At 43.3% G+C, this 8,947-nt stretch overlaps 1 protein-coding gene across 4 annotated transcripts in view; it reads right to left on the bottom strand.

The window, feature by feature from the left end:
- rock2a (rho-associated, coiled-coil containing protein kinase 2a) overlaps nt 1-8,947 on the bottom strand; it is a 225,482-nt gene that overhangs the window by 81,561 nt on the left and 134,974 nt on the right. The window lies entirely within an intron of this gene.

Genomic DNA, 8,947 nt, shown 5'->3' with positions numbered 1-8,947 from the left:
TATCCCAACCCAATCTAGTCTCACCTGCCAGCACCCGGCCCATATCCCTCCAAACCCTTCCTATTCATTTACCCACCCAAATGCCTCTTAAATATTGCAATTGTACCAGCCTCCACCACTTTCTCTGGCAGCTCATTCCATACACGTACCACCCTCTGTGTGAAAACATTGCCCCGTAGATCTCTTTTATATCTTTCCCCTCTCACCCTAAACCTATGCCCTCTAGTTCTGGACTCTCCGACCCCAGGGAAAAGTCTTTGCCCATTTACCCTATCCATGCCCCTCATAATTTTGTAAACCTCCTATAAGGTCACCTCTCAGCCTCCTCCGCTCCAGGGAAAACAGCCCCGGCCTGTTCAGCCTCTCCCTATAGCTCAAATCGTCCAACCCTGGCAACATCCTTGTAAATCTTTTCTGAACCCTTTCAAGTTTCACAACATCTTTCCAATAGGAAGTAGACCAGAATTGCACGAAATATTCCAACAGTGGCTTAACCAGTGTAAAGGAGGATATTGCCAGGCCACGTAATTAGATGTATTTTAGTCAACCTGCTCAGAGATGTTATTACACACTTTGAAGATGATGGGACTTGGACGAGGGCTTCCTGGCTCAGATATAGGGACACTGCCACTGTGACGTGAGCCTTTCAGGCCACGTGGTTACAAATTGTGATTAATTACAATTCAGCTGCTGCTGATGGCCCACACTTGTGGATACTGAGTTTTGAGTTGTTAGATCTGTTCCTGGTATGCCCCCTTTAATATGGTGATGGTACCAGACAACATATTGGAGGTTATCTTCAACAGAATAGCTGTGTGCTTATCGCTTCAATTGATACTGTCTATAGTGATTATAATGTAGTCAGGCAGATGGGTCCATAGAATACAAGTTCCCTGATTGGGGTTGTTAATCGGAGCTAATCAAGGAGTCCTGGCTGATAGCTATAAACAGCATTGACCCTGCCCTCCACTTCACTGTTTGATCATGCAGCATTGCCATTTGATGTGAAGGGCACTGCTTGACAGTGGCCACTTGGGTGTTTCCTTTCTTCCTGGTAGTGGAAATTGAATAAAGATTTGTACACCTGGTGTTTTTCACTGTGTCTCACATCTGCACAAAGAGAAAAAAAACTAAAAGGGGGAGTCAGAGGTTTTACTCACTCTGAGAGCAGGCTGAGGGAGCTGGATTAGTGTCAAGGACTGTCCACGTCGGGTGATGTGGTGACAGGATACTGAACTCGGTGGAGTTGTTTCCCTTCCTCCTTGTTAATACCTCGGTCAGAGTTACAGCGATGTAGTTACACTGATACATTCGATCAAATGTAAGGGGAAGTGGGGGGAACTTGGGTGTAAGGCACTAGCCAGCTCTGTCAGGTGCAGGGCGTGTGTTCTGTCTGTGTTTCAAGGTGTAGAAACTGTGCTGACTCTGGCAGGGAGACGAGGGTGAAGGGCGAAAGGGGACCTGAGTGTCACAGCTGAGTAGGAGTCCCCAATTTTAAAAAATCAGCAATGACAGAGATTCTTTTCACTCTGAGCTGGCTCTGAGGAAGCTGGATCAGTGTCAAGGACTTTCCATGTGTAAATAAAGGGTGACCTAGTGATGGAATACTGGCCTCAGCATTGTTACGCTGTCATGGACTGAAGCATCAGGGACAGGTAGACAGGTTTCCCCTGCTTGTTGGTTCCCTTACCACTGGCACACAGCAGTCTGTTATATCCAAAAGCAACTTTTTCAACATGGTCAGTGGTTGTGCTGCCGAGCCATTCTTGTTAGTGGACATCGAAGTCAACTATTCAGAATATATTTGGTGTCTTTGTCCCTCTCATTATTTCCTTCAAGTGGTATTCTGTATGGAAAAGTACTGATTCAACTGCCTCTGGATATATCATAGCTGAGATAGTGATGTTAGTCTCTGAAACATTGTCTGTAAGGTAAGATACAATTTTGAGAGTTTGACTAGGCAAGAACCGTTGCCTGTCTTATCTGTGACACAGCTCTCTCAGTTTTGACATAAGCCTCCAGATGTTAGAAAGGAGGGCTTTTGTAGGGTTGACAGGGGCTGACTTTGCAGCTGTTTGTTTTTAGTGCTTAGGTCGATACTAGATCCAATTCCATTTTCTTTTTTAAGGTTTTGTAATGGTTTGATGCAGCTGAGTGACTTTCTAGGGTATACAAGGGCTTGTATACCCTTGAGTTTCGAAGATTGAGAGGGGATCTGATTGAGACGTGTAAGATTATGAAAGGATTGGACACTCTGGCAGTAGGAAACATGTTTCTGCTGATGGGTGAGTCCGAACCAGAGGACACAGCTTAAAAATACTGGGTAGACCATTTAGGACAGAGCTCAGGAGAAATTTCTTCACCCAGAGAGTGGTGGCTGTGTGGAATGCTCTGCCACAGGGGGCAGTGGAGGCCCACTCTCTGGATTCATTTAAGAAGGAGTTGGATAGAGCTCTCAAAGATAGTGGAATCAAGGGTTATGGAGATAAGGCAGGAAGAGGATACTGATTAGGAATGATCAGCCATGATTATATTGAATGGCGGTGCAGGCTCGAAGGGCTGAATGGCCTACTCCTGCACCTATTGTCTATTGTCTACTACCCACTGACATCATTTTTTCTAGGGCTTCTTAATGCCACACTCCGTCAAATACTACCTTGGGGAAGACCGTACCACCTCACTTCCCACTTTTTCTGGTGGATATCCACACAACAACTGTGCTGGAATATCTAGCTCATGTCATCTGCAGTGTGGCCAGGATGCCTTCAGACAAAAGCTGGCATTGCATCCAATGTCCTCAGGCACGATTGATAAAGGTAAGAATCTCACAACACCAGGTGATAGTCCAACAGGTTTATTTAGAAGCACTAGCTTTCGAAGCACTGCTCCTTGATCAGGTGGTCTGATAAAGGAGAAGTGCTCTGAAAGCTAATGCTTCAAAATAAACTTGCTGGACCATAACCTGGTGTTGTGTGATTTTTAACTTTGTTCACCCCACTCCAACACCAGCACCTCCAAATCACTTCCGGATAGCATGTGAAGAGCAACAAATTGATAATTGGCATCTGTGAAGCTGAGAACCGCAGCAGAAGACAGAAGTTAATCAATGACATAGCTCTTCAGGCTGAAGATGTTGGGAAAGCTTCAGATTAATCTTCTGCAATTTAGTTTGAGTCAGAAAACTGGAGCTGTGGCGTATGCACTAAAATCCACTCAGCGCTGGAGGCAGCTGGTAGATTAATACAGATAAACAATGCAATGTAGCTTGCTATGCAATGGAAGTTGGTTTAAAGCATGGGCACTGCAGACAAAATAAGATGGTCAGCATACATTCTCTACACTTAAAAGTTAATGCTTGAATTATTCTGGTGATTGGTATTGAAAAGATAGAGGAACCATACAATTCTAAGGAAACACCATATTGTTCTGTGAGAATAGAGCATGTGAATCATTGGATAACTCTTTCAGAGGGACAGGCTGTTTTTCTGCTCCATGACTCCATAGGCAAGAGATCTTAAATACTTTTTTGAACAAGGACCTTGAAGAAAATGGTGTATATGCATACAACTATTTGGCAAAGGAGACCTGATGCTATGTTAGTACAATGCTAACTTGTTAGTTTGGAGTTCAACATTTTAGTCAATACCATTTCAACAGCGGGAAGGATTCTTCACCAGTTCTATTTAAAGGGTTTAAATCCAAATGCAGATTAATATTTGGATGATTTTTTTCCTAGCTATTATTCCAATTCTACAAATTTCAAGCAGCTTGTTTGGTTGATTAAAATTGTAACATTTTCAGGAAGTGGTTTGGCAGCTGCAGAAGAACTTTTTACTCACTTCCAGGCTTTTCCACAAACTGGATGCTCAGAGACACTGATTCATGAGCAGGTTACTCCTTTGGAATACAGTGCCACAGGGAGAATGAACAGAGGCCATACTGTCCAGGACACAATTAACTGATGGAACTAGAAGGGATTGGGGCTGTGGGAAAAGGAGGAATCAGTAGGTCACATATACACATAGTATTCAGAGACCATTTCTGAAAATTGAGCCACAGAAAGGAAGCTGCGTAATGTCCATGCTTTGGTAAGATACCCCAATGAAAGTGTGACATCTGCCACAAACCCAGAATAGGGAAAGAACCACACGGCCAGTGGCTGAGAAGGTGACCATAACAGTGAATCATTATGGACCTGCCTCCTGCACTTGCAGCATTTCACATTTTGCTAGCACTTTATGTGACTGAGGTCACAGACCTCTCTATTCAATGAGACAAATGTGGAACAAGTACCCAAGAATTGCTAGGATGACAGGCTTTCCTAAGGTGCAGGGTTGCAATGGTTGCATGCACATCATTTTGTGGGCACTGTGCAGCAACTCTGTCGTAGGTAAGAACCAAAAGGGGTTCCATTCCCTTTCGCAGACTAACACCCAGCATTCAATAGTTACAGCAGTTACTAAGCCTTAATTCTTGGACTGTCCTCTATTTCAACTATATTCAAGTTGCCTTGGAAAACAAAAGGTGGCTATCGTGCATCAGGATTTATACCACTGACAACATGGCTATTGAAACTAGTACACAGCCTGTGCACAAAAGAAAATTCATACTGCCATACAAAACATTATAGAGCTGGCCACTGTCATGTTGAAACAAAGAATCTGCTCCTCAGGCTGCTTTGCAGCAGTCACACTTTACTTAACAGAACATCAAAATTTATCATCATTTGTTACAGGGTGGAAACTTCATTATTATGAGGAGACATTGCCACCAATTATACAGAGAGTAGTTAAGGAGCATGAGGTAGAGAAAGTGGAGGAAGAGGTAACCAATAAAACCTCTCTCTATCCAGATTATTGATGAAGAACCCATCTGGTTGCAGTAACTGCAACCTGAAATTGCTATTCATAAACAGCCTTATATTCCCTGTATCGCTGACCTTCAGAGTGTGCTTACTTATAATGCAAAGTTACTACAGAACAAACATTGCAAATCAAATTTACAAATAAAATCATTCAATATTGCATACTAAAGCCAAATAATCACTTTAGTGCATTCACTAGTATGCCTTTGCCTTGTCTACTGATTCCATGCAGTGTTGAAACATGTGGCTGAAACATGTCTGGTAGAAAACTGGTTTTCAGTTGAAGAGACTGCAGACAGTTTGGTTTGCTGTCAAGCACCAGCAAAGGCACTGGCACAATGGCAGTGGTTGGAGGATATATCCATCCTAGGACAAGCCAAACAAGGACACGCACGAGAATTCCTAGAAGCATGGCATTCCAACCGGAACTCTATCAACAAACACATCGAGTTAGACCCCATCTACCACCCCCTGAGAAAAGGAACACGAAGTGACTTCACCACAGGAAATGACATCACCAACCCAAAGAAATCCAAACATATAAATAAAAAGCAGGAATTTTCAGCATTGCTTCACGAGGTCCACTGTCATCCTCAAACAGAGCAAGTTTGTGCTCCACTGAGCTGGTGCTATTCCTCAAAGGTAATGGCCTAGGAATTCTAGTAACCTGTTGGATGACAGGTTGTTAGTTGGTTGTGACAACCTGCAAGTCCCATTGGGCATAACAGATTCGCAGCCATTACAACAATAATTTGATCTTTAATAATCTGTTCCAAGTTAGAACTTGGAATCTCTGACATCAGACACCGGCCACCGTTTCATTGTTGGCTGCACTCGTGCCCATGGAATTATTAGCCACTATCATGTTAGAAAGAATGGGTTCCAACTTCTGTGAAAAGCCCGGTGGAAAGTTGAGAGTGGACTGATCCATGTTTCTTGATACCAAACATGTCCTGCTAGTTGGCTTCACAATGAACCAAGCATTTTGTGTACACACTGATCAATCCCCTTCTATATGTTGCGCCAGTGTTCATCCGCAGTTAAATGGGTACAGAACACAGGTGCAACCTCGCCTTCCAGAGAACTTGCACCTGCACAATCTTTGTCCCTTGCCCAAGTTGGAGATGATTTGTTCCCAATTTCTCACAACAGCTATGTGCCTCCTCCAACTTATCTTCCAAGATACTGTACTGTCAGGATCTAAGCAGATACCTGCAAGTATGAAATCAAGTGATGGTGCTGTGTCTTTACCATGGTGTTCCACTACATGGGCAAGGTTTGATGTGGTCAAGTAAGAAGTATACATTTATGCTTCAATATGTGGATGAAAACATAGCTCTGCTCTCTTGGAAGAGAATCTCCAAGCCTCCCTTAATACCTTCACAGAAGCATATCTGGTCTCAGCTGTAACCTCAAGTAGACTCAAATTCTTTACCAATCTGCCCCAGGTTGAATTCTCGCCCATCCCTCCCATTATGATCAACTGACAAATCCTCCCACATGTGGAACATTTTCCCTATATGGGAAACTACCTGCTATTGAAGGCTGACATTGATGTGAAGATTCAACATCACATCTAATCTGTGAGCACTGCCTTCAGGTGCCCAATGATGAGTGTCTTCAGCAATTGTGACATCTGTGCCGATACAAGATCCTTGTGTATAAGGCATTCATCCTTCTAACATTTCTATATGGCTCTGAAACTTACATTAGCAACATTTAAGCGACTCTTGGATAGACACAGGGATGATAGTAAAATGAAGGTTATGTCGATTAGTTTGATCTTACAGTAGGATAAAACGTTGACAACATCGAGGGCCCGTGCTGTAATGTTCTATTCTATGTTCTATGTACTCATAGATGCCATGTCAAGACCCTTGAAAAGTACCAACAACACTATCTGACGCAGATTCTCTGCTTCAGCTGGGAGGACAGGCATGCTAACACTGGCTTTCTTGAAACAGCCAATAGCACCAGCGTCAAGGCTGTCAACCAAAACAAATTCCGCTGGGCGAGACAAATGCTTAGGATGCCTGAGTTCCAACTGCCAAAGCATATCATCTTCACCCAACTCAAGGAAGGCACTCAAACAACAGTTGGTCAAAGGAAGAGTTTCAAAACCTCCCTAAAGGCTATTTTCAAAAAATGCAACATAAATGTCAATGCATAAAAGACCTTCGTTCAGAAGAATTGACTTGGTGAAAATTAAGGAACACAATTCTTCAAAAATATCAATTAGAAGAACAAGTATAGAAAAGAAACCAGAAAGAAACACCAGCAATCTCATGGTCAAGGACCATAAAGTCATAGAGATGTACAGCACGGAAACAGACCCTTCGGTCCAACCCGTCCATGCCGACCAGATATCCCAACCCAATCTAGACCCACCTGCCAGCACCCTCCATGTCCCTCATAATTTTGTAAACCTCTGTAAGGTCACCCCTCAGCCTCCGTCGCTCCAGGGAAAACAGCCTCAGCCTGTTCAGCCTCTCCCTATAGCTCAAATCCTGCAACCCTGGCAACATCCTTGTAAATCTTTTCTGAATCCTTTCAAGTTTCACAACATCTTTCCAATAGGAAGGAGACCAGAATTGCACGCAATATTCCAACAATGTCCTAACCAATGTCCTGTACAGCCGCAACATAACCTCCCAACTCCTGTACTTAATACTCTGACCAATAAAAGAAAGCATACCAAACGCCTTCTTCACTATCCTATCTACCTGCGACTCCACTTTCATGGAGCTATGAACCTACACTCCAAGGTCTCTTTGTTCAGCAACACTCCCTAGGACCTTACCATTAAGTGTACAAGTCCTGCTAAGGTTTGCTTTCCCAAAATGCAGCACCTCACATTTATCTGAATTAAACTCCATCTGCCACTTCTCAGCCCATTGGCCCACCTGGTCAAGATTCTGTTGTAATCTGAGGTAACCTTCTTCGCTGTCCACTACATCTCCAATTTTGCTCACTTCCACTTTGTGGAAATACTTGCTGATTGTGTGGTCATAAATGTGACTCTAAAATCAGGTTTAGCAGCCACACAAGAGCCACAAAATTTCTAAGGGGTCAACCATACTCATTGGCAAATGATTCCCAAATACAATATATAAAAGGGAGGTGAACTATCTGAACTTGATATGCAAGCCTTTGTTGATAGCGATTGCTGACAGAGAGTGATAGTGTGGTGATTTGAGCAGTGACCGAGGCCAGTGGTGTGGTTGAAAGCACATAGTAGTTAGAGTTAACTGAAGCATGAGATCATAGGCCATCTACCAGCACTACACCCGCTCATGGCTCAACTCCTGACACTGACAATAAAGCACATATATGGAGGGCCTCCCAACCTGAAAGTGTGCATTTCTCCTATTTTCCATCAAATCTCCAGTGCACTGTTTACAATCCTTAGAATACTCACTCTCGCACACCTGTTTCCCAAAAGCATTCCCTTCCTGCATGATTGCTCCAGCCACAACTCACCATGTCTACATGAGGCTCAGGTTGGATTTAAGCAGAGCATGTTAAGTAGTGCTAGAAAGAAATGGATTGTGTGCTCTCTGCCGATGCATGCAGCAACCAGTCCAGAAAGGTCGGAATTAGTAAGCTACTTGAATGACATTAAACAGGCATTGCTGAAAAATGTGTTGCTGGAAAAGCGCAGCAGGTCAGACAGCATCCAAGGAGCAGGAGAATCGACGTTTCAGGCATAAGCCCTTCTTCAGGCTTATGCCCGAAACGTCGATTCTCCTGCTCCTTGGATGCTGCCTGACCTGCTGTGCTTTTCCAGCAACACATTTTTCAGCTCTGATCTCCAGCATCTGCAGTCCTCACTTTCTCCTAGTTAAACAGACATCGGTTAAGCATGCATTGCTTTAACTGGGCCCATCTTTAGCAATTATCCAGCATAATTCCCAGAATCTCAGCAAAGGAAGAAATTGGAGGCAAAAGAGAAAAAACTTTTACCTATTTTTATAAAAAATATAACTTTTTGATTTTGAGCAGTACTGGCAACAAATACTGACAAGCACATGCATCCACCAGTATATTTATATGATAAGGGTAGTTTTCAAAATTTGTAACGCA

The sequence above is a fragment of the Chiloscyllium plagiosum genome, chromosome 3 (genome assembly GCF_004010195.1).
Source record: "Chiloscyllium plagiosum isolate BGI_BamShark_2017 chromosome 3, ASM401019v2, whole genome shotgun sequence".
NCBI classification, from domain to species: Eukaryota; Metazoa; Chordata; class Chondrichthyes; order Orectolobiformes; family Hemiscylliidae; genus Chiloscyllium; species Chiloscyllium plagiosum.
The sequence above is the reverse complement of the archived record's forward strand: the minus strand, read 5'-3'. Positions and strand labels throughout refer to the sequence as shown.